The sequence below is a fragment of the Falco biarmicus genome, chromosome 8 (genome assembly GCF_023638135.1).
Source record: "Falco biarmicus isolate bFalBia1 chromosome 8, bFalBia1.pri, whole genome shotgun sequence".
Taxonomy (NCBI): Eukaryota; Metazoa; Chordata; class Aves; order Falconiformes; family Falconidae; genus Falco; species Falco biarmicus.
The window spans coordinates 64,311,057-64,335,907 of NC_079295.1; the positions used below are offsets into that span (position 1 = coordinate 64,311,057).

At 50.1% G+C, this 24,851-nt stretch overlaps 3 long non-coding RNA genes across 4 annotated transcripts in view; 1 reads left to right on the top strand and 2 right to left on the bottom strand.

Moving 5' to 3' along the window:
- LOC130153838 (uncharacterized) overlaps positions 1 to 24,851 on the bottom strand; it is a 28,506-nt gene that overhangs the window by 1,500 nt on the left and 2,155 nt on the right. Inside the window, exon 2 of the long non-coding RNA XR_008823515.1 lies at positions 1 to 1,226. This is a non-coding gene — a long non-coding RNA (uncharacterized LOC130153838). The remainder of the gene's footprint in view (positions 1,227 to 24,851) is intronic.
- On the top strand, positions 1,075 to 24,851 carry LOC130153835 (uncharacterized). Of its 2 annotated transcripts, XR_008823512.1 has the most exons (3): positions 1,075 to 1,215; positions 21,504 to 23,867; positions 24,671 to 24,851. It is a non-coding gene; the product is annotated as an uncharacterized LOC130153835 (long non-coding RNA). The 2 variants fall into 2 exon arrangements; XR_008823511.1 differs by lacking the exon at positions 24,671 to 24,851 and having other exon boundaries at positions 21,504 to 24,180.
- LOC130153836 (uncharacterized) lies at positions 12,717 to 19,415 on the bottom strand. Its single transcript, XR_008823513.1, has 3 exons — positions 18,601 to 19,415; positions 16,662 to 18,094; positions 12,717 to 14,657 (listed from the first exon to the last, which is right to left on the bottom strand). It is a non-coding gene; the product is annotated as an uncharacterized LOC130153836 (long non-coding RNA).

Consider the following 24,851-nt stretch of genomic DNA (forward strand, 5'->3'; position numbering starts at 1 on the left):
CGGAGCCAGAGACTGCACCATGCTGAGCCAGCAGAGTCTGGGGATGTAGAGCCAGAGCTGTAGGGAGGTGGCTTTTCTGCCTCACTTGCACCATATATCTTTGACCTTCTGTGTTAGCAGATCCTATCCCCATCGCTTGCCTCTTTGCCTACTGCAAAACTGCAAGCATACCTGCTGCTAGCTCCTGTATTAGCTTTGTTTTGAGGCAAGGCAAATAAGAAGAGTGATAAGCAAGAAATGCCCAAGAATACCAGGTAGCGGATTAAATTCCTGAAGAAAATAGCTTTAAAGCATGCAGTCATTAAGTGAGTGTTCCCCGAGCAGCAGTATGCCTCCTGGAAGGTGCAGGAGGACTAAAGCAGAACAGCTGAGGAGGAGGTTTTTCGCTCCTGCTAATTGCTGTTGAGAGCCCCAGCTCTCCGTGGTGGCCTTGGCCGTGGGGGGAAGCTCCTTCTCTCCCCCCTTCTCTGTTGGCTCTGGATGCGAGGCTTCGTGAAGCAGCTTAATTGTGACCATCTGGACCCTGGGGTGAACCAAGTTAAATTCCTTTTGATTTATTCACTAATTGTCCTTAGCCATCAGAAATCTCATGGCTCTGGTAGCTTCCCCCCCTCTGCCCCAGGAGTTCATACAGCTCCTGCTTACAGTTAGAGGGGGGTGGGTGAGGAGCTCCCCTCTGTTAGGGGACCGCTGCTTTCCGTGAGGGCACTCCCTCCCTGCATCCCAGGCGCCTCTCCTTCAAGTCCCAGGTGGGAAATCACCCGGGGGGAGTGGGGCTGTGGCCCACCCGCGGGCATCCAGGTGTCTCTGCTGAAGAGCCCAGGTACCTCCTTGCCCGCTGTGCTGCAAGTCCCGGGAAACACCACGGCGCAGGCAGCTGGGGAAGGAGTAAACTCATCTTGTTACATGGGTGCGAGCAGTCGCGTTGGCCACCGGTCCTGGGTGCCCGGGCTCCGGGTCGGCTTGTCCCCCGGGCTCCCCCAGCCCCTTCCCCGGAGGGCGGCCGGCGGCCGGGGCCGCCCCTTCTGTTTCGGAGGGAAAGGGAAAGCGAAAGCGCAGCGCGGTGGAGTTGCGGAGCGGGGCCGCGGCGGGCCGGGGGCGGCGGGTGCTCGGCAGGCAGCTCGCACCGTCCCCCGCCACGGGACCGGCCCCCCGGAGCGTTGCCCCCCGGAGCATCCTCCCGGAGCGTCCCCGCCGGCCCCGGCGCAGCGGAAGGTAAGCGTCGCCTTCCGCCGGTCCCCGAGCATCGCCCCCTCCCCGGGGGAAGGCAGGAGCGGGGGCAGCCGGTGCTGCGGGGGGCTGAGGGGCAGGATTCCACGGGAAGGAGCTGCCTGTGCCTGGAGAACGGGCCTGAGCCCGGCGGGAGGCAACGCCTATGCATCTATAGGTACCTGCCCGCTGCGGGGGATGGAGGGGAGCTGCTGCCCCCTGCTCTCTCCCTGGCCCCGCAGCGCTCTCCTCCTCCGCCCTGGGCAGGGACGAGCCTGGGTGGAATAACTGCCCCCTTGCCCGAGGGGGATAAAGGCTCCTCCGTCCCTGCTGGCCACTGCCTCTGTCCGGCTGCTGCTAGGGGTCCGGCCAGCTCCCTGTGCCCAAGGGCCGGATTTTTGGGCTTCTGGGAGCTCCCGGAGAAGCTGGCACCTGTGCAAGTCTGGCCTTTGAATTACTTTTGGGGAGTTTTCCTTTGTGCGTGTGTTCCCAGAGGTAACAGGTTCCATAGGCTGTTGCTGAGCTGGGCACTGCTGCCCAGCGCTTGTTCAGTTTATCCCACAGCAAGTTACTGGGTTTGAGTTTTTAATTCCTTATAACTGCCAGCTTCAATTGTTTGAGCTGAAAATGTTCCGTCCTGGATGTCTGCCTCGGCTGGGCTTTCGTTGCTGTGTTTCTTTATTTTATTCCAGCCAAGAGGGAGGCAAGGAGTGACCCTTGTTTCTCAGATGGCTGCAGTTCTGGTGACCTTTCCTTGGAGCAGCACTGCCTGCCCAGCCTCCCTCTGCTCCCAGCAAGGAATTTGCGTTTGGGAAGGGAGAGCAGCTTTTGTAAAGATCTGTTGCCCAAATATAAGCTGATTTGCACAAACTATAATAAACTATAAGCTTAGTTTCCTTCAGTTCTACGTCAGGTCAAGTATTAATTATAGCTCTGGTACATGCTGCTGCTGGTGGCACAGCAGGAAGAACAGGTCAAAGTCAAGAACCTGAAAAGTGTGAGAAATAAATGTGGATTTAGAGGAGACCAGCGGAGCTGTGCGAGCTGGGGCCTGGGCCAAAGGGGTAAGGCTGAGGCTGGACTAGGAACTGCTGAGGATGGAGACCAGTGGGGACAGGGTCCCCTCTCAGGTAGCTGCTGCCAGAGCCGAGTGCCCCAGGCTTCACCTTGCCTTTGGCAGATGAAATTCAGTTTGTTCCTGTAGCAACAGCAGTGATCTCTGCCTGCTGCCCCTTTGAGAACAGAGCCCTCAATATGTCAAACAGCTCAGACTGTGCTCAGCCTTTCCCCCAGCCCAGCTGTAGGTTAACGAAAAGCAAGTAACACCCTTCTGCTTCCCTGGCAAAGGGCAGTTGGAGCAAGCAAAAATGGGTGTTGCATCACCATGCAGCCAACTACACCTTTGGAAAGGCAGTCTGTGTTTGGCCCATACTCACACTGCTGTCTCAGCTCGTGTGTTCACGTTTATTTTTAAACAGGGCATACGTACTGGTGCCAGGTACCCTGCAGGCACTGGCAGTGCTGGAGCCAGCCTCAGGCAGTGGCTGAGTGCAGGTTGCTCTGACATCCCTGTCCCAGGCTGGTGTGTTGTGCCCAGGAGCCAGGAGGGATGGAGCTACAGCCAGGAGCTGGGATGGAGGGAGCTCTGGGAGCGGCAGCTGGAGGAGGCGGCTGTCTCCAGAGCCCAGCCTGCTCGCAGGGTGGCTGGTGGTATGGTGCAGGCAGGAGCAGCAGCCAAAGGAGATACTCTTTCAGAAGTGCTGACTGCTTGGAGCAGCCACAGAGCCAAGGACACTGAGCTTTAGATGCATGAAGTGCTGTGTTGATGTCATTTGACAATGCGGTGGTGTAGGTCGGTCGCTGGAATGGCAGTGTTACATTGCAATGTCACAGCTCTTGCCACGGCCCAAGAAACGAGACTGCAAGGCCAAGCACCAGACTCACACAACAAATATTCTGGGAGCACATGCCTCGGAAGAGCTGGTGGGATGATGCAATTTGTCCTCAGAGCAGGGTTTAGCCAGCATGGAGAGAATGCCAGGCTTGAGCAATGTGGAGAAACAGTATACAGGGAGTGAGCACTGCTCATCTGCTGCAGGGAGCTGAGGGACAGCGGGGACACGTTCATGTTGCTCGAGTGTCTTGCAATGATGCGAGTCGGGGGATTTCAGTGTTTGGAGTCTGAGTTTGTGACCGTGGTCCTGTTGTTTCTCCATCAAAATGTGGCTCCTGGAGCACTCAAGCCCATTACAATTCTGTACCTAAAGATACAAATTAATCACTAGTCAAACTGCATGAGCTCAGTCCCAACCGAGTGTTGGGTGAATGTGGCCCACAGGTTCTTATCAGGTCTTGAAAATTGGCACTGGTTTATGGTACTGGGCGCTGGGTGCTCTGTGCTGCACTGGGATCAGGGGACAGTGATGGATATCTGAGTCTTCAGCTCCAGCTCTGCTGGGGAACATTTTTCTTCCACTTCTACCCCAGGAATCAGCCCAACCTCACTGTCTTTCTTACCCTTACTGTGTTTATAACAGCAATAATTACTGGAGTTTTAAAACTGTACTTGGGACACTGGAAGTAGGGGTGGTGGTGGGGCATCGTGTGGGAGCCGTGGGTGGTGTTAGTCTCTGCTTGAGCTGTGTTGAACGCACCCAGGTGCCAGAGCCCTTGGCACAGAAGCCCTTTCTTATCTTCTGCTTTCCATTTTGCAAACAAGCCGCAGACCAGACTGCTTTTATGATTAACTTGCTGCTACAAAGCAAATACTGTTCAAATACACACATAAAACAACTAGCTCTATTTCCGCTTTTTGCATTAAGGTGTAGGATCTATATGTAACAATCTGGCTGGCTTACCAAGGAAAGCCTTCAAAGCAGAAACATGTATTTGAAACCAGAGCTGCTGGCACACCAGTGTGGCCAGTGTGCTCAGACCAAGGTCAGTGCCAGCCGGCAGCCTGTGGGGCAGCTGGGCAGGTGTGTCGGGCAGGGCTGGAGCAACAGTGCTTCCTGCGACACCTCCAGAACCAGTTTCCTGCAGCCAGCAGATTCCCTGGGGAATACCCTCTGAGCAGCATGGGGAAGAGCAGGGAGTCTGGAGGTGTCCCGACGGCTCACCCACTCTCTGCTTCTGGAGAGAAGAGAGCAACGATCAGCATCTCCGCGGGTGGCTGAAGGAGCTGGCTCCCTTCGAGCTGTCACTGCCCTCAGTCCTGCCCTGATCCCGGCTCAGCCTGGTCGCTGCAGTCTGGGAAGCTTCAACAAAGACCTTTACGGGGGTTGCCAAAGCTGTTGTCCTCTGCGCCATGTCCCGTCCTGGTGCTGCTCTCTCCCTCCTCACCTCCGCTGCTTCGCCTTCCACTTTCAGTCAAGCAGGGTGTGTTACGTCCCACTGACTGAGTCTCTGCTGACTCCAGACCCAGCCTGCAGTAGCCAGTTTAGACTGAGACGCGGTGCGGAGCCAGGCGTGTCCCCAGCCCGTGACCAGAGGCAGCGCGTGGCCGCAGCTCCTCTCTGCGCGGGGCCATCCAGCCGCGCTCAGCACCGGCTGTCAGATGGAAGCTGCAAAAGGGCACGGCCAGAGGCGTTAGGGTGGGATGACCCATCCCGGCTCAGCTCTCGGCTGTTCCTCAGTGGCTTCTGTGAGAACCGCAGCTCGGCTGGGGAGTTCCCAGTTGGGGCAATGGACGAGATAGGGCTCAGGGACCGTGCTTCCCCCCCAGTGCCATTCCCAGTGCTCCCACTGTGGGTGGACGTGTTTCTATGGATGAATTATCTTCTAGGCTGGGATTTTGTAGGGTGAGCCCGTGTGAGGTGAGGCTGGAAGGAGAGGATGACGAGGGACGTGCTGGCTGCATGGTGGCAGGTTCCTCTGGGGACTGCAGAGGGCAGTGGCACCCACGAGAAGCGCGGGTGGCCCTGGGTGCCGGCTGGAGGAGCTGCCCTGGAGCAGCTCCTGGCAGGCTGGGTGGGAGTCGTGGGCTGGTCCTGGGTGGCAATGTGGGTCTCTGCAAGTTATTGCATGTGCTGGTGGTTCGCTGGTGGCTTTCAGGGGCCACCCTGGTGTCCCAGCCTCTGTGCTGCCATCCCTCCTGGCCATGGCAGTGGGGAACACCCGCTCAAGACAAGTGACCACCGCCGTGATGCTTCCCTTACGCTGCCCTGATGGTGAACACCATCAGCTGTTCACAGCAGTGAGCAACAGCTGTGGTAAAGATCAGGGTCACACAAAAGGTGATGTCAACCCAGTGCAGTGCCCTCTTCCCTCCTGCCTCCTCATTCCGTCCCCCAGTGTGATCACTGGAGCCAGTTCTGATGGGAAGGAGTCTCTGAGTGCCTGAAGCAAGGTGCAGGCTGCAGAGCGCACACAGAGCCTGTCTTGCCCTGCTCCAGCACTGCCGCCCCCCCCAGAGATGAGGGGGCTGGCAGGCTCTCTTCGCAGGTGCCAACTGTTCATGCAGAAGTAAAAAAAGGGAACAGCAGCTGCCTTCTGCTTGGCCAGGGTGTGAGGGTGAGGATGTGGAGCACAAGCCTGTGGAGATTTTTGGGGTGAGGTTCGGAGGCAGAGAGACTGGAAGATGCTCAAAGTGTAACAAGGGAGGCTCCGTGGTCATGCAGCCCATGTGTTCTCAGACCTTGGAGGCACCCACCATCATCAGACACTTTTCAGGGTAGCCTCCGCATCTGCTGCATCTGGAGGAGAGGTTTGAAGGAGGGGCTCAGCTAGGAGACCCCAGCACTTTCTGCTTGTGGGGGACTTGGTCACTCTGAAGAGCTTCCAGATCCTGAGGAGTCCTGGGAAAAGAGCAGCAGCTCCGAGAGATCTTGAAGGAGCATCTCTCGGTTGAGGGTAGAGAGCTGCTGGTCTTATTGGAGCTGTCAGGTGTAGCTCTTGGGAAGAAATGAATGTACTGAGTTCAGCTTTACCAGGCTGTGATCAAAATCTTTGCCTTGAGCGCTTGCCAGAACTTGTGGTTTTCTGCCAGTCTCTTTGCCTGCAGTTCCTTTTATTCATCTCCTTTTCCCCTGCCTGCTGGAAGTGCAGCTTGCAGTTGTTGTGCTTCCTCAGCAGACTGTTTTTCTGTTCTTAATTAGTCCCATAAGTGCTGTGCACGGTATCTGTGCTGTCTGACAGGCACAGGGAGTGCCTGCCCTCCTCCCTGAGCCCTGGCCAAGCTTGTGCCCATCGTGACTTTCTTACCCTTGGACCCAAACCGTCAACTGCCAGCCCCCAGTTAGCGAAGCCTGGGCATGGCATTTTCCCTCTGGAAGCCAAAGTCAGCCTCCAGCAGTGGCTCTGAGCTGTGGGGTGGGAGCCACATCTCCTCGTTGTCCTGGGACCTTTGCACAGAATCCATTGGCTTCAGCCAATGTTGAGTTTATCCGCAGGGCTAGAGGTCAAGTTCAGGTCTCTGGTGTGACAGCCAAGAGTTTACGTAGGCTGCAGTATGGCTGGAGAGAAAGACTTCTAAAACCATGAAAAGCACGACTGGCTTTGGGTCTGTGGCACTCCAGGACCCATAACACATGCCAAGCAGCCCTGTGGGGCTTGCTTTCCTTTGTGGCTCAGGAGGTCTGCGGTCACCTTTTCAGCATCTCTGGTACACCTGGAGTTACAGTCTCCTGCCCTGTTTGTCACAGCTTGTTCTCGAGCTGACACCCATCCCACCCTTTCCTGTCTCCTCTCGAGCTGCTGCAGGGGAAGGTGAGCTGCTGGGGCAGCCACACGTACCGCTTCACAGCAGTCACGGGCATCTGCCACGTACAGCCCGTCCTGCAGCCCACTCGGCTACGATAGTCTAAAAAAATAAATACCATCACTTTTTAAAAGTAAGTGCTCCAGGATTTTCCATATAGGTGCTCTGGAGTGTTGTGGGGAAGTGGCTGGATACCAGATGCAAGCAAAGCTCTGCCAGCTGCGGGGCAGGAGGAGACCCAGGAGGGTGAGCGTTAGTAGAGGAGAGACGCAGAAGGGTTTGCAGAAAAAGGGGTCACAGAAGTGGGCCAGGTCTGGTGGAGAAAATACAAACAGAGTTGGTTGAAGCAACAGGAGCTGTCAAGAAGACAAAGACGGGAGATGTCGGGCGCTCTATGTCCTTGCCAGACCACTGCGGCCCAGGAAGGGAAGAGCAGGTTCTTCCCTTGTGGCTCGGATGTGCTCGCTGTGCCGGCACAGCGGGTTAACAAACCACCCCGGTTTGTTACCGTGCAGGCCCTCGCTGCCAGGCCCCGCTGCCAAGGCTGTGGCTTGCAGGGGTCCCGGGGGCGCAGAGCTGTCACCTGCCTTTGTAGGGTCACCGCCTCCTGCCCTGCCTGCCCGCGGGGTAGTGCCTGGGGCCACGCACAGAGGAAGCTCCGTTTACATGGACAGGATCCAGCCACCACTTTGAGATAATTCATCATGATACACAGCTCCTGCAACCACTGTTTCGCTGCCGAGTTCTTGTTGTGCAGCATAGAAGTTGCATTCATGAGCATGTCAAAATGCTCTGCTAATGAGCCTGTTAATCCCCACTAATTCATCAATATATGATTATTCCTCGCCCCGCACAGCCATTCTTGCATAGCCATGGAGGAGTCTGTATGCATTCTATGGCCGGGAAAAGAACTGGGAAATCTTCAGCATAGCACAGTCTGTGCTGACTTGCTTTAGGATCATTTTTGGCGTGCAACACCCCGTTAAGCCCCCGGTATGCATTGCATTTTGGGTTTCCCTGATCAGGAGCCCATAAGTGTGTTCACCAGAATGCTGGTAGTGGTTTCCTCTGCTGTAAAAGGCAAATCTGTGGGGAGAGGAGGGGGCCCCTCACCCAGGGGGCAATTCAGCTGCTGATAAAAGTGCTTGGTGACTTAGAGGTGTTCGGGTCAGTCCCCTTTGCCTTATTTTAGCAAAATACATCTATAACTTATCCTTATGCTGCTAAGTGTAAGAGCCCAAATAAGTGTCTCTGAGGCTGTGTCCCTGGTGGAAGACCTTGGGTGACTTTATTGACCTTAGTGGTCCTGGCAAAAAGCCTTGGGGCAGCTTCTCTGCTCTTCCTTACCTCTACCAGCTGCTGGGAGTGATGGTCACCTGCTGTTGGAGCGAAGGTTGTGCTTTCATGGGTGAGATGCTCTTGTTTTGAGTGAACCCTACCTAAGGTTTTATGGTAGTTATACAATGTAAATGGTGTTCATCTGGTACACCATTAATTAACCCAGTGATTAAGCTGAATAAAGCTCACTTGCTTGCTTGTTCTCCCTTACAAGCACCTTGTTCTCCATCAGCAAATTAGCATGGTGGAAGGGCTGCAAAACCAGTTCTGCCACTCTTTTATGGGAAAGGGATTGTCTTATATACAAGATAGTCATAGCGCAGGTGGTGTGAATCAGGGGTGCCCGTGTCACCTGGGGCGGCTCAGCAGCTTTGCCTTGGCTTTAAGATGAAACAGCTTTTGTCTTTGCCTCATCTGATGGTGGACGGTGCAGAATGGGGGAATCTAGAGGTGACAAGCTTTGCACCTCTGCTTTCTTTTCTCTGGGTTTCCTGGAACACCTGTTGAAAAGCATGAGCTGTGCCCTGCCTGCCCGACGCGCTCACCTGCAGGGCTCCTGAGGTGCCATAACCTCCACGTCCATCCTGCTGTGCCGTAACCTCCACGTCCCACAGTGCGCAGCGTTTCTGTGAGCTTAGAGAATGGCATCGTCCCTTCCCAGGGAACGTGGCTGCGAGCCTTGGGAGTAAACAGTGTCCTGGGTTTCACCCTGCCTGAGTACCAACGTGTACCTGCAGCCCAGTCCCCATGGCTGCTCATGCTAATTGTGATTTCTGCATAGGGTATGAGTTATTAGGCAGCTGCTGGGTGAAGGGCAGCCACACATTTTCACTTTTGAGGGTGAGAGTACGCTAGAAGGCTGAAAACAGAATTTAGTTTTAACCTGGAGAAAATTGAGTTTTATTAGTCTCCATTTATCATGCTTCAGTCTGCATAGACTTTTGGGTATAGAGTTAATGATTTCCAGAGGGTAATAAAAGATAATGACTCCTGGACAGGCTGTAGGGTGGAAAGGTTACGTTACTGATTATTTAGTGTCACCCGAGTGGCAGTGTGCCTGCCAGCTACTTCAGACAGCGGTGCTCAGCCTGGCATGCCACTGCAGCTGCTGCTCTTTGCTCCGTGCTTGCCTCGACACGCCACTTGCCGCCAGCAAGGATGTGGCTTTGTGGAGTGGCCCCACTGCAGGTCGACGGATAGAGTAATTTGCCTGTAGTGATTCATTATTATCTCACCCACCTGCTTTTAATGTACATTCATAAGTTACGATTTATGACCTGTATCTGTTTTGATCAATCCATTGTGGTTTATGTGCTTTCTTTGCTGGTAGGTGGTGTAACATGTCAGGGTCCTGTGAGGTCAGTGGGGATGGAGATGGCTGGAGTTGATGAAGCTGAGCTGGTTTTATGCCCCTTACGAGAGAAGGGTAACTGCAAGCTGCATGAAAGAGCACAGGCAGACGTTTTAATTCCACGTGCCTTATGCACATGGATCAAAGTTCCCCTGCAGGATCCTTCCCTGGGGAGAGCCATGCCACCTCTGCTCCCTGGCAGCAGCGCACGACAGACGATGGACCAGCTCCGCCAGACCTGTTTGCACCCTGTGGCTGCTGCTCCCACTGAGTTCAGCTGAGCAGCAGAGGAGCCAACATGTGTTCGTGCTGGGATAACGCAGCAGAGATTAGATAGAGAAAAAGGATTGTCTTATCCGCTCAACCCTTGGAGTTCAGCCCCCAGGAAAAGCCAGAGCAGGGCCAGAGGAGGAGGACGACCATGGGTCAGGGACAGCGCTGCTTGATTTTGCCGCTTCACTAACATACACTAATTTTTGCATCCTGATATTTTTGCTTCCCTTTCAGGAAAGAGAAGGCACAGCCAAAAGCCTTCTTGAGGAGGTCAGCAAGCACGGCAGCAGCCGTTCCATTTTGAAAGTCTCTTTTCTGAAACAATAAACAGCGTTGTACAAAATAGCTGACATTTCCCATGCAGCCGTTGCATCATCTTCCTCTGAACCAGCATTGTGGTTAATAAAAGTGGAGTGTGTGACAACCCGGTGATAACAAGCTTAAATATGGGAGGTCCCTCAGCACATGAAGGTGCTCTGGAAGAGCTGTCTCTGAAAGAGCTTAAACTTATATCAAATATGCAGTGCAAATAAAACTAGCTCGTGCTGTGCAGAAAGCGCTGCAGGCACAGACAGGCAAGGTGGGCATGTGTGGGCTGAACAGGCTACAGGAGCTGCTTTAGGGAATGCTGCTGCACATCCATCTGGATTATTCAGAGGGCTGGAAGCTGGTCTGAAAATTGCAACCTGTTTTAGTAGTGCTGTGTTGCTTTACATCCAGCTGTGTGACTATATAACATGCAGCTGTAACTTTTTTTATTAGTTCCAACAGACGAAGCACAGGGCACTGTAAGAAGCTTTGTGGGATTCCCTGTAGCTTTTTTTAAAAAGTCTGCTGATCTTTTCTGCTGCAATGAACAGAAAGCAGTTTTTTCCCTGAATGATGGATCAGTGGAGATGACTCAAATCATCTGTGTTCCCTTATTGTTATTCCTCATGACCAAAGTCTGCTGGGGAGAGCAGAGCAAGCACTCTTTGCCTCCTGCCTTCGAGAGGTGAGTCAGCAGCAGCGTAGTCACCATCTCAATGAGCGCAGCCTCGCTTGTTGGAGGCAGGAGCTCTCCTGCTCACCTCGAGGAAAACCAGCCACCTCTGCCTGGTGCCAAGACATGGTGCTTCACAAATGCTTGAGCTGGAATCACCTGCAGAAAAGCCATTCCCCGCTCTCCTCCCCGAGAGCTCCTGCCAGCCCCAGGCATCCCTCTCCGCCTGGGACGTGTGATGGTGCAGTGGAGTCGGACTGGCAGGAGGGGTGGGCAGCACTGGTGCTGGCATGTTTCCTGAGCAACCCCCCAGCCCTGCACCCCCCTCCAGCCATGCCCAGAGCTGTCCCAGCTGAGCCGTTGAGCCTTACCACCAGGATTGCTCAGTTACATTTGTTTTCTTGTGTGTCAAGAAAACTATAGACTTATGAGCTAAAGCAGGATTTCTTGTGTCAACAACCCAATCTGCAAGTTATGTTGATTTATGTTGATTTCCTTGTTTAGAGAGAAATTACCTGTACGCCGTGGCACGTATCCCTTGCATGCAGCGCGTGTGGGGAGCGGCCACTGTTGGCGATGGCAGAGTCACAGCTGCTATTTTAAAGCACTGATAGCTGAGTTTCTCAGCTGGGAAATGACTTTGGTTTTTGCAGATGGGGTTGAGCAGTGAGCCATCCTTTCTTTCTTTGAACTACCCTCCTTCCTAGTTCTTCCCTCGTGGAAGGAGATGGAGCACAATCCCAGTTTCACCCAAATGGAGAAGAGCTTTGCCCTTGACTTTAGCATCGTAACAGCTTACCCTGAACCTTCCTCTAGATGAAGAACTCGAGGGGACCCACAGGCTTTCTAAATTTTCTCTTTTCTTTTGACAGAAAAGCATTCCCTAAGTGCTTTTCCTCCTATTAAGCAAATTATTTATGTTTTTGATACTTAGCCCATTTTAAACTGGGTTTTGAGCTCCGCCCTGGGTATAACATTCAGCTGCACGCTGCAGCAAAACCAGACTTGTGACCTTGATTAGGGGAATCACGTCATTAGCTTGCGTTTTGTTTGGTATGTTTGAGAAGAATGGAATATGCTGTCTCCTAGCCAGTATAAACAGAATCAAGACGGTTTTAGGAAAAAAAAAATATAATCTCTTGAAGTACATCTTCCCCTCTAATTTATCTTGTCTGTTCTCCTTTGTTTAGAACCAAGAGCATACACAGAGAAAGGGATGAAAAAGCCTGTGTGAGTGTCCAACGATGTGATTTTTCTCTATTACAGTCAGCAAAACTGCTTGATGATGTCTGTTCTTTTGCCTTGGAAACATGATGGGGAAAATAACAACGGAAATCCCTGGTGGCTAACGCTTTTTGTTTTTAATTTAAGTAATACAGCTGGAGTGTGGATAAGCTTTTGGATTGGGAATGGTGTCGGTAGTGTACGCTCCGGACTTGGGTCTCCTTCATGCCAAGGCAGAGGTGTGCACCATTGCCCCGGCCCCTGCTCCCCGTTCCCTGCCGCCCGTCAGAGGGCATCTGGGCTGCACTGGAGCATCCAGGTCTCTGTCCAAATGGAGATAGCTGGAGAATCAGAGTCAGGCTTGCCAGACCGCCTCATAAATAACACTCAGCTTAAAGGCTGGCTGATTCTGTAGACCCTGCAGTCATCCATTGGCCCTGTGCATGCCCCGGGATGAGCGTTGCTGTCCCAGTGTGCCATGCGGCTGCACTGGTGTGGGCTGGGCGCTGGCCTGGGCTGCGGAGAGCGGGGGACTCTGGGGCTGTTCTGAGCCTGACGGAGGGGAGCCCAGGAGCACGGCCGTGTCACGGCCTTGGGCAGGAAAGGCTGTAGCTTCCAGGTGAGTTATTTTGTTTATTGGGGATTGCGATGTTGACATGTTTGATTTGGACGTGTACTTGTGAACGTGTCAGGTTACCTCTGCACAGCCACTCCTGAGAACAGAGTGCAGTGCAGTGCCGAGGCAGCCTGATGACTGAGCCCCTGTTTGCAAAGCTTTCCTTTGTTGCTTGTTATGATCTTGGAAAAACACCCTGCTAAGAAAAGGGGAAAAAAAGGGAAAAAAAAGTGGTGGAGGGGGAGAAAAAAAGGAAAAAAAGGTGAAGAAGGGGATGAAGCAGAGTTCTATGTTGGCTTTAATGTTAGTTTGAAGCTGATTGTCAAACCTAAGATAAAAGCACGGGGCTGGCAAGAGGTGGATGAGGTGATGGACGTGGGGTTACCGCCGCTGGGTCATTGATTCCTGCTCCCATGGTCCCGGCATTATGGCTGTTGTATCTTGACATACGTTATCAAATCCCGTATAGCTTCAGTGTGACTCGGAGAGCACAGAAACATGGTAATAAGTGAATGAGAAATAACTTGGGCTGTGCAGGGGCAGGGGGATGCTCATGCGTGCCTGTTCTGTGGTGGGTTGGCAGAACCCTACACTTCGTGGTCACACCCGCTCAGCCCCGCCATGGGGGGAGGGGGGAGGCTGAATGAGGCCAGTATGGGAGTCAGTCCTGTGGTTTGAAGGAGCAAACCCAACCATGGTGACCAAGGTCACAAAGAAAAAGCAAGGTCACTGTGGCAAGGAGCGGTGTCGCCAATGAGTTGTTTAGGTTAAGTCACTTAAAGAAGCACTGTCAAAGGTATGAGCGAAGTAGTTTTAGTAAGAGTTTGTGGGGGTGCGACTTCACAAAGTGTGATGGCAAGGTTCATTCATTACTTATTATATGGATAGAACACAAAGAAAAAAATCAAATTAAAAATCAAGTTAGAATTAAACTAGAATGTTTTACACAGGGATCAAAGATGTCACGGGTAAGGGAGAACCTACTGTTGAGTCATGAGGTTCAGAGTGGACCCCCTGGCTTTCTTACTGATTTGGTCGAGTTTAGCTGCAGCTAGATCCAATCTTAGTTTCAGATTTGGTCGACAGATTATTCTAAGGGTATGTAGAGAGTGAGAGTTTATTCACAGCTTAAGGTTCATCACAAAATTTTAGCAGCACTTAATCATCAATTTAACATTTACAGAGTGATTCAGTAGGATTTACTTCAGTTATAACAGTGATTTAATTACAGACCCCAAATGGTAACACTTGTATTGGTTATGAAGTATCTAAATCTATTCACATGCACACACAAACACAAGGGGATAGGTGTACAGAGATAGATATACAAATGTATAAAGGTATATATATATATTAAAATTTCCCCCTGAGTTCAGTGCAATACTCAGGGTGAGCCTGGAGGAGCGGGGGTATCAGTCCAGGCTCCATCGTCAGCTCTCAGCGACGGTCCCTCCGACACTGCAGACCTGGGAGTTGGCATGTGACATCCCACGCAGAGGGAGATGCTGTCGCAGCCCGCGGTGCTCCAGGACGGCTCAGAGGGTCTTGCATGGACCGCTGTTTATGGGGCAGAGGTGACTGGCTTTAGTCATCCATAAAATTCCATCCCGGCCGTAACCTGAGCCGGTCATTTTTCACTGACAATGGTACCGTTCCACCCGGCTGCGGGTCGGGTCAGGAATGTCCCAGGGCTGTCAGGGGATGACCGATGGCTGGGTTTGTTTCCACCTTTGCCAGACAACAGGAGTTCCTGGTACGGGCAGCACCGTTCCCACCTCAGCCAAGCAGGAGCTGTTGGTGCAGCCAAGGGTGCCAGCTCGCTCCGCAGACACCGGGGCTACCAGGGACCCCCAGGCAGCAGAGCAGCCCAGAGAGGGGACGAGATGCACCACCACACATGTTCACCATCGCCTAAACCTGCCAGGGCAGGCAGTGCTGCGTGTTACTGGAGCCAGATAAAGGGTCACTGTGCCATAAAAAAAAAAGTTATGATGTGGTGCATGAACCTTGAGTCATCAGAAGGTAAAATACAGCTTCCCGTAAATCAGGCGGAAGCAGCAGAGGCTGCAGAACCAAGGTGAACGGGCTGATGGAGCCTGTTTCAGGCTGATCTGGATAAGGAAAGCAATTAAGCCCAAAGTGGGGTACTAGTGCATACCCATTTGCCACAAAACTATTTTAGTTCTCTTATGGAAAACTCTGACAGCATTTAACCCACTGAAAATAAAAAACCATTGCTGAGGAAACTTCCTTTGAAAGCAAATAATGGTTGTGAACAAACCATTTTCTCAAAAACTCAGTTTTCTGCTAAAAGAAAAAGCAGACTGACAGAAAAATTTTGGCTCATCCTTGTGCTTACATGATGAAGTGGGCAGAGTGCTTTGTACCTAATTAACTGCAGTCTAATAGCAACTGTAATTTTGGCTGCTGGGCTGCATACATGGAAAACTGCCCTGATGTCCAGGTATTATAAAATGCACTATAAAAATTTGAAACATCTTACTAAATTAATCTTTCCCTACAGCTTAATAAGTTGCTAAGGGAGATATATTTCATTTAATTATAACTGTTTAACAAATCCAGCTAGCACCTTGGTTTTGGAGTTGTGTTACAGCCAATGTTTCCTAGACTTATTTATATAATCTACTTTTATTTTAGTCCTGCTATTTTAACCCTGTAATAACCCTTCCAGCTGCCATGTGGAGCATCTTTTCCCATCCCAGACTCCAGTGATAGGAAGCAATGGCCCAAGTAAGTCTGACTTCTAGGCAGTGGGGGGGAAACAAAGCCTTCCCATTACAGATCTCTAACGGCGCTGCCACATGATAAATTTGAAAAGGAATATTTGGTTGGGACACCTTCCAAGGTACTTTGCCATAGCTTTTTGCCTTGTCTTGTTTGTTTCTGGAGCACTTTTTTCCCCTGGTTTGGTGCTCATTTTGCACCCACCATGGCCCTGGCATTGCCTGCAGAGGAACCCTGCAGCCTACGCTCTGTCTGCGCCTCAGCGCTTCCCAGGGCACCAGCTCTTCTGAATCACTCACAGCCTGTTGTGGTTTCATATATTCAGCCCTTTTCATCTGAACCTCTCCAGCTGCCCCATAAACATTAATGAAGTGGTTTAGTACGCATATCTGTAGGCTAGGAAAAATGTCAGGATTCCTATTTTATAGATGATGAAACTGCAGACTAGAGAGGAAAGGCAAATAGTGGCAGGTTTCCTGATCCTTATCTGCTGCTTTAAGCATTGCATTGTGCTTCCTGTTGATGCAGAGCAGTTCCCCTGATGACCTTCATTATAGTGTTGATTCGCATCATTAAGGAGAGTGAAATTATTGGAGTTCCTTAGCTAGATATTTAGGCAGCCTGGGTTTTTCCATATCTTTGGTTTTGCTTTGTTGTTTTAATTTATTTGCTAGAATGAATCAAGGCTTGGTTAAAGTGATAATTAGATATTCAAGTGTTCCCAAGATGAAGCATTATTCCTACAGAAATTCTCAGATACCTGAAAATAAATGGTACATCACATAGGAAAAACGGGAGCTGGAAGCTTTGGGGCACACAGGCGTACACACGCACCTGCAAACAGGCACCGCGGGCAGCTTGCCACGCAGCCTCACAGAACGAGCTGCTGCCCATCATCTCCCGTAGCTGGCAGAAGTGGCAACTACTTGGGCAACTTCTGGGAGCTGTTGAAAATTTCTAGCAGGAGCTGATGCTGGGCATGTCGGAGGCAGTGGGGGAAATGCCTGGGTAGGGTTTCTTTGGAGTCAGGGTTTTTGGCCACCCTGGCAGGCAAAGGAATTGTAAGCCTTTCACATCCTCAAAAACTAGAACCAAACCTGCTCAGGAAGCAGGAGAACATGTATGTCTGTTGGATCGGGCCCATATGGCGAAGTACTGCAAATAAAAGAGCAAATGCCATGAGGCTGGTGGAGGCTTCCAGCAATGCACCAATTTTCCAACTCACCTGCTGGTGTCTGTAATCCTGGCAGGTAGCACCAAAGGCATGTTCCTGTGGTTAACTCCCTCGAGGTGTTGTTTCCCATTTCTGATTAATTGTTCTCATGTAATTGCCTTTCGCTTTCTTCTGCGCCTTGGGAACCGCAGGGCTGAGGGCTCCCTGCTTGCCGGGTGCTGGAGCTGCTGGAGCTGCGAGCAGTGGCGTTAGCTCATCCTCATCAACACCTGCATCCTCACCAGGTATCTGGGCTCCTTTAGAAAACGTGACCTTAGGAATGGCATTTGCTATTGAGAAACACTGCAATGAATGTTTTAAGGTAATCAGGTAATAAGGGAGGGGGGTGGGGTTTACTCCAAATAATGTGAATCCACTTGGACCAGGTGGTTCATGGGAGAACAAGTCATTGCATGAATCTGCAACAGATGCATTTTGATTAAAGTAAGAAACTGAGAATATGAAGCAATGGTTTATCACGTGTAGGGGTGACTCTGCTGTTTCTGAGGGCTGTGACAGCTGCTGGCAGTGCCCATCCCTCTGGCAGCCCTGCCCTGCCTTTTGCACTTGCTGATGGGTGCTGCCCAGGGACAGAGGGAATTCGCCTGGGGCTGAGCCTGCGTCGGAGCTTGAGGGGCCAAAATTCAATAATCTAACCGAACATTGAGGTGTAGAGCTGAAAGGGCATCATCAGGGACTGCCAAAGCATTGCCCAGTGCATCTCTTGGGAGACTGGACATAAAGCATGGGTACCCCAGGTCTGCGGGGCTGTCACCAAGCTGGTGATTCTCAAGCTTTTTGATCCATCTACCAGCTACCCCGAGCACAGTGGACTACACGAGCCTTGGCACCGATAGCAGCACTTCAATATTTTTGTTATTTATTTTTTGTAGCGGGGTAACCACACTGCGTTTCCAATAGCATCACAATGAATTTCTAACGGTAGTGTTCATAGCCGTATAAATTTGTGGCTGTTTTGTTTGTGTGGGAAGGATGTGCGGGTGGGATTGCACACGTGTGTGTATGTGGGGTCACAGCAGTCCAGAGGAGCTGGGGTTGAGACCAGGGTTACTCACTGGTTTCAGTGTCATTGAACTGGAAAGCTCTGGTTCTTGTGGCTTGGTGTAAGTACAAGAAGAGCAGATTTATTTTTTTGCAGTTGGCAAACTGGTTAACATGGATGAGGAAGCGAGTGTTGGGGGATCAACTGAGAACTGGGCTCTCGTGGTCTATCCTCAAGAGCAAACACCTCATCCGCATCTCTGGAAAGGGGCTGCTGGCTGTGCTGGAGGCTGGCCAGGCTGGCTCAGGAGCCTGCAGGGCGCTTGTTCACAGCCGGGGGTGTCAGACAAGGGTGCACATGAAGTCACTTCTCGGCAACTCCCCGTCTTTTAGGTTTTAAAGCTTTTGGGCAATCTTGCTGCGAGAAAGCTGACTGCATACACCTGATGTGAGAACAGGAAGAGCTTGAAGTAACATTTGCATGGTATAAAAAAAAGAACTCAAAGAATCAAAGCAGCAATTGAAAAAGGGAAGAAAAACACTTGAGTACATCAAATGTTCGCTTGTGTTTGATGCTCTGAGCATTTCAGCCTGGTCGCTTCCATCCTCTGAGTACGCTCACCCTCCCCTTGCATGTTTTATTAATAACCACTGAACTTGAACTACACGGTGAGCTCTCCAGGGCCGGGAGCTGCAGTCCTGGCTGGAGCATGGGCAGCCCTGGACCCCACAGGGTGAATTAACACTAGGAAAAGCCCCAGGGGCGGCTCCTCACTCGCAGCCATTGGGACCTGGAGCTGGTTTCAGAGCCTGAGGCAATGCCCCCAGCAGCACCGGGCCCCTCTGACCTGCCCCGGCCCCACGCTTTGTGCTTCGTTAATGTACAGGAGCAGAGGACTGAAGAGGTGGATCCTCTGCTGCTGTAACCCAGCACACGTAAGCAGAATACCTGCGCTCGCTTGATGTGCATCCAAGACTCTTGCGGTACCTTGCTTTCGATGGGCTTTGCGTTGGAGACCTGCAGGGCTGTCGGCAAATGGAGCTTTCTGCGCTGGGCAGGGAGGTGTTGGCACGTGGCTGGAATGTGTGTCTGCTCCTGGGGCTCTGTGTAACACCCGGCCAGTGTCGCTTCCTTCACCGTCCCCTCCGCCTTCAAGCAGAACAATAACTCAGGGCCTCGGCACGTATGAGGTGAAGCCCTCAGCAGGATGAGGAACCCAATGCAGGCTCAGCAATGGGCATAAAAATGGAAGGAAAGTAGCATTGCCCCTGGTCTGCAAAGCGTGTACCCAGCAGGAAGCTGCCTGGGAACTGCCTTCCTATGGGGAAGCAGCCGAATCTTTGCCCTTTTAGCTCTGAAAGGGCCAAGTCTGCTCTACAGAAATAGCTTGTGATGGGCTCTTAGTAAATAAGTTGGGTCCTGGCTCCCAGCCTTCTCCACCCGCCCTGGGAGCTGGCACCGGTCATAAGAAACGCTGCGACTGAGCTGGACAGATAGGCGCGATGCCAAGAGGAGATGGCTTTTGGTTGACCTAGGAAGAGTAAAAATGTTGAGCTTAGTATGGAAAAAAAACAGACCTACTTGGAGGAAGTTATGAAAAAACATACAAATACATCTGAGAACTTGGCCGCTGTACAGCGGCGGTGCTGAAAATAGCTGCCAAAACTGGGCTGCATGGTGATGAGCAAAGCTTCAGAGAGCTGTGACTTCTGCTGAAGCGTGAGGAGCAGGAGGGTGGCAGGAAGAATATGATGCCACATCTCGTGGTGAGGTTTTGCTCTGTCTTGAGTAATTCACCTGTTTTTAGCATCTCACATGTTTGAAAGTCAACTTGCATTTATTGGCTTGGTTTTAGGTGGGCTTGAAAGGTATTTGCTTGAAATTTGAAAGAAGAAAAAGCCACATAAGCAAACGGAACGCAATCTCCACAGGAAATTTTGGCGTCATTAAGGTGACTCAACTCGTTAATATTAGTGGTATTATGTAACTGTGGGTCTCAAGACTTTATTCTTGTGTTGTGGGTGTGCTACTGGGCACATAGGGAGATAAAAGAATTTTTCAGGTATGAAGCTGAAAATTGAAATTTTCAGGTTTTTCAGTCACCCTTTCCAAATGCAGCACAAGAAGGTCCGGCACTGAGCCCCGCTCCGGGGCAGTCACCCACCGAGGTGCTCCCAAAACAGAGCAGGGTGCGCCAGGAAGCACCGGCCCAGCCCCTGGGAACAGGCTCCTTAGTCATCCTGAATGTCCATGGGGTAGCACCAAGGTTTAATTAAAGGTTAAATAGATTGTGTTATGAGCGATGTAGTCTGGCTAAGGGCTCTGCCCACAGAAGTGGGGTCAGGAAGTGCAAAAATTACTTAAAAACTTCATGACTTGATGGACAGGTGATCACAGGTCAGAAGTAGCTGAAGTAGAAGTAGAAGGCTGAGCAAAAATTATTTCAGCTCATTTCAGCAAGGCAGCTGTGCTTCTTGTGAGATTGTTTGGGTTTTTTAATAAGCACAACCAAAACATTTTGTTTTGATCTTATATTTATATGGGGTGATTTCAGCAAAATTCAGATGTTCTTGTGGGAAATTCCCTTTTGATCTAAACCATGTTTTCTGAGACAAAAGCACTGTGATGAGAAAGTTCCAAGCAACTCAGATTTCAACATTTGTTTTAGTTATTTGAGACCAGCGATGCTCTGCACATTCAAGTATGTGATTTCATCTTCTTTCATGATTTAGTTGAGTGACCCCCATTTGCTCATGTGCTTTTCCTTACCAGCAGCGGGTGCTGGCGGGGTACAAGGTGCAGTAACCGATGCCGTGAGACCGATGCCGGTTTCCACTGGCTACATAACCAAGCAGGACTGCCACCAGCCACCCCTGCTGTCCAGGGACATCCAGCCTCAGCACGGCCTGAAGGGCTGTAGATACAGGACACAAACCCAGCTGCTTCCCAGGGGGATGCATGAGTCAGTCCCAGCTGGATGTAGGTGGCTGAGAAGTAATTGAGCTTCTGCAAGGGCTTGTCCAGGGGTTTAGATCAGCTATTCCCAACCTTCTTTTTAGTGACTGTGCATCTAGTTGCTGGCAGAGTAACTGCTCCAACTAGCAAAAAATAATTAAAAATGGTAAAATAAATGTATTTTTAAAAAAGGATTAAAATACGTATGTATACATATACTTTTGTTTTCCTTGTCACCAAGGAAAGTCCATCTGCTGCTGTGAGCTGTCTTTACAGGTAACACAGCACAAAGCCTTGAAGGCTGGCTTTTAAGTGGCAGATGTATTGGCTTTCATCTCTAAACGTTTTGTGTAGGTAAATGACCGATGGAATTAGGAATATGGGTAATTTGGATGTAGAGGGCAACCAGCAGAGGAGCTGGGCTGAGGAAACCAAGGAACATGTGTGTGCTGTAGGGACCTCAGTGTTCATGCATGGACGATACATATCAAAGCATCCTGAAAATGGTGCCATCGCTTTGGATTTAGAGACCTTGTTTAAACAGGCGGTGTGTGACCTGCATGGGAAATCCTGTTAGGAAAAGAGACCTCAGAGAAGAGGTTGCCTTTTTATGCTGCTCATCAAAGTCATTATCCCGACATCAAGGCTTTGCAAGGGTTTGTTCTTTTATTTTTCCAGTCAGATGGTTGTTGCTTGATATTGTTCAAGAAATTTTGCATCATTCAAATGGTGTTTTGTGTTAGAGGGGGAGCACCCAGCTGACTGCTGACAGGATAGTGCTAAGCAGTGCCTTCATGTGTATTAGAGAAAATAATCCAAAATACACACCAAATGCAAAGGTTTTGGGGGACCAGAACAATCTGACTTATACCTGTTATTTACATTCCCTTTTCCAGAGAGTGAAAATACCGGAAACAAAAGAGAGGAGCTACTCTGCAGAATTTCCAGTGGTTTACAGAGTGAATTTCAAATTAGTAGAAATCTGCCCGGGGAAGGGGCTGGTATCGCAGGGAGTGGCCAAAGCTGGAACCACTTCTCAAAGCACCGATGGTCTGGCCCTCACCAGGACTTTGGTTCAAGACATCAGACTCCGATCAATGGAGCTGTGAGGGCGACCGTGTGGACCATCTCGAATAGTGTCCGTCTGTCAGTAAAGAGCTGCTCTGTCTGCCCCGTCGTGTGAACGGTCCCATGTGCTGCAGAGGATGCAGGTACAAAACTAGACTGTTCTCCCATCAGATAAAACACATTCAATCAAGTTCTGTTCATCTGCTAAAAAAAAAAAAATTAAAAAAAAATCATTATGGGAGATGAACAGTGTACATGCTCAGACACTAACATTAAGCTGTCTTTGAGGTGGTGGGAAATCTGTATAGTTACCCCTGTTCTGTCTTTTCACACTTTGGATTGGGTCCCCACATAAACGCTACAGATATACTGGCTGCTGGACTGTTTCCAGTCTGCTCCTCCAAAGTCACGTGTCAGCAGGCATGGCTGAGCAAGAAAAAAATTGTATTTGTTTTTTTAATGTGCAAGATAAGAGGATGTAAAGACTTGGGGTGAGTTACGGCTGTAATATGTAATTTTTATTTTAAGCCTATTGATTTATTTATACAGTTTTATATTTGTACCTCAATGACATGTTCCCTCTCCCTCATACAGCTGTTCTTCAAAGTGAGTTTTCCATCATGCTAGTGCTGAACATCATGGTTCCATACAAGAGAATTTAGAAAGTTATTACAAATAAGGGGTATTATCAAGTAGCCAGCCATTGCTGTAGTATTTGTTATGAAATAAGGACGGGCTTTTGGAAGCTGATGTTATTTTTTACTCACTTAGCACTGATGTAATCTTAATTACACTGCTTAAGTTAATTCTCACATGAGAAAAAAATAGGACAGTGTTAGGCCCATTGCATTTTTATCCAGAATGATAGAATGGATTATTCAGTCAGCAAGGAGTCTCAGAATAATACAGTTTATCTTCTTTTGCAAGAGTGTGATAAATTGGATTAATCTCATCTTGTGGTCATGAAGATTAGTCCACCTGATGTGGCAAGAGCTGTTTTGATGATTGTACTAGAAGGGGTTGTTTTGTGGCCAAGACCTCTCTCTGCCGATGCTGTGCAGGCGATGGTACCTTCTGCCATGAAATGTCGGGCTCTTCTCTAGTTCTGCTTCCCACCTAGACACAGCTCCAGCCTTACCTGCCTGCCCACCTGGAGATGTTGCACGCTCCAAGAGCTCAAAAGAGAAAGTTCAGATTTGGTCCTGAGCTTGGACAATGCCAGTGGTAGATCCAAAACCATCAAGGAATCAGGTCTTCCCTTCCTGCACGAGTGCTGCTGGCTCATTTCACTGGATAACATGGATCCTGGAGTCCACTGTTAGCTTGAGTGAGAGTCCATAAGACACATCCATCTTGTCCTGCCTGCAGGAAGGGAGCGCAGCTCTGCAGCGAGGGGGGCGAAGTGGGAGAGACCTCAGCCACATCCTTTGCAAACTGGGCAGTACGGCATTTGGAGCCCCTGGAGAAATGTCACTGGGGGGGCAAAACCACTAAGATGGTATTCTGTAATTGTCTGAGATGATGGATATCCCAAAGCGTCTGAAATGGCCTATTGCGTGGTACCCCGGGTGGCTGGAGACACCCCGGCGGGTGTGCTGCTTCACCAGGGGCTTCTCCAGTCTTTACAGCTGCTGAGCAAAGCCTTCATCGTGGCAACGAGGAAGACAGACAAAGCACAGCTGGGGCATCTTACATGGCACAAGGCTTTGTGTCCTCTGAGTCAGAGGATATCAGATTCCTACAGGAGGTGTCTCCTTGCAGGGATGTGTCCAGCCCTGCCCGACTCCTGCGGCCACCTCTGCTTTGGACCCACTGGAACTGAGATGTCCAAGAAGAACTTGGAGGCTTTTTTGTTATTGTCTTAGCTGAAAGATACTTGAGTCTTTTGAACTGGAGTGTCAAAAAGCACAAAAATGTAGAAAATCCCACATAAGGACCTTGTGTCCCATCCCCTTCCCCCTCTCGCTGTGATTCCTGGTGCGCACTGTTTGGTTTGGCTGAAGATCAGGAGTGAAAGGATATTGTTTCTAATTCCTCATTCTGACCCAGACCAGGACATGTGGGGAAGCATTTCTAATCTTTCTACACTGAAATCTCTTTTTTTTTTTTTTTTTTCAAGCCTGTAAGCAAATAAAGGGAAATTTGCTTTTAGATCCAAGACATAGATACCCAAAATACTTCACTCACCTTGGGTAAGAAAATATTATGAGATGCTCCAGCTTTTAAATGCACTGGGTCCAGGAAGTGAAGAACTTGCTACTTTTATTTTAGTTAAAGTTCATTCTTGGGTAATCAATCTTTGTTTTTCTAATCTAATACAGTGTGTGTGATGTGGGACTTTCCAGAACTGACAATGGATTTGGTTGCTGTGCTGTCTGTCCTGCTGGCCCTGATGGAGGAGTTAATAATTCCCTTTCCAAGGGGAAACTATAATATTTCCAAAGTTCATCTTTCTATGCAGTGTACTTCATAACCTTCTTCATTAACAAAGCAAAAATTATTAGATTGTGTTTTAGAGGGGTTTTTGAGCAGAGAAAACTTCCTGTGAAGTTTTTCATTTTACACTTGATTTAAAAATAGAAGCAGAGGGGGTTGAAGGCAAACAAAAATATTTGTATAAATTATCTGCTTTCCACAGGAATTGTCTATTTTTTTGTGATTTGTTGGAAAACTGCTTTGCTCCTCTTCTTTCTATGCTGCTTCCGCCCTTTTCTGATCCAAACAGCTTTTTCTAGCCTTTTCAGACAAAGTTTTTCAGTTTTCTGCTGAAGAAAGCCAGGTATTGTTTGGGTTGGGGTTTTTTCCTCTTTGGAGGCAAAATGAAAACTTTTGCACCTGCTATTTTTCCTCTGCCAGCACTCTCATTTTTGGGAGCCCTTTCATGGCGCTTCCTTGTTAGGGGACAGACTCATTCCAGCAATAACTTCAATATGTCTGTTTTGGGAGAAAATGCTGCACAGGAGGGACCGCTCCTTTTTGTGTTTTCCCATGGTAGACCTGCATTCCTGAGCACGGTGGGTTTCTCCCATGGACCTTTACCATCACCTGGCTGCATGGACCGATACCGGCTCGGGGATGAGGTGTGAAGAGTGGAAACTGTGTGCACATCCCAGGTGTTGGAAGATGCTGCTGCTGCTCCGCTCCTGCCCCAGCCCAACATCCCGTGCGACTTTCAG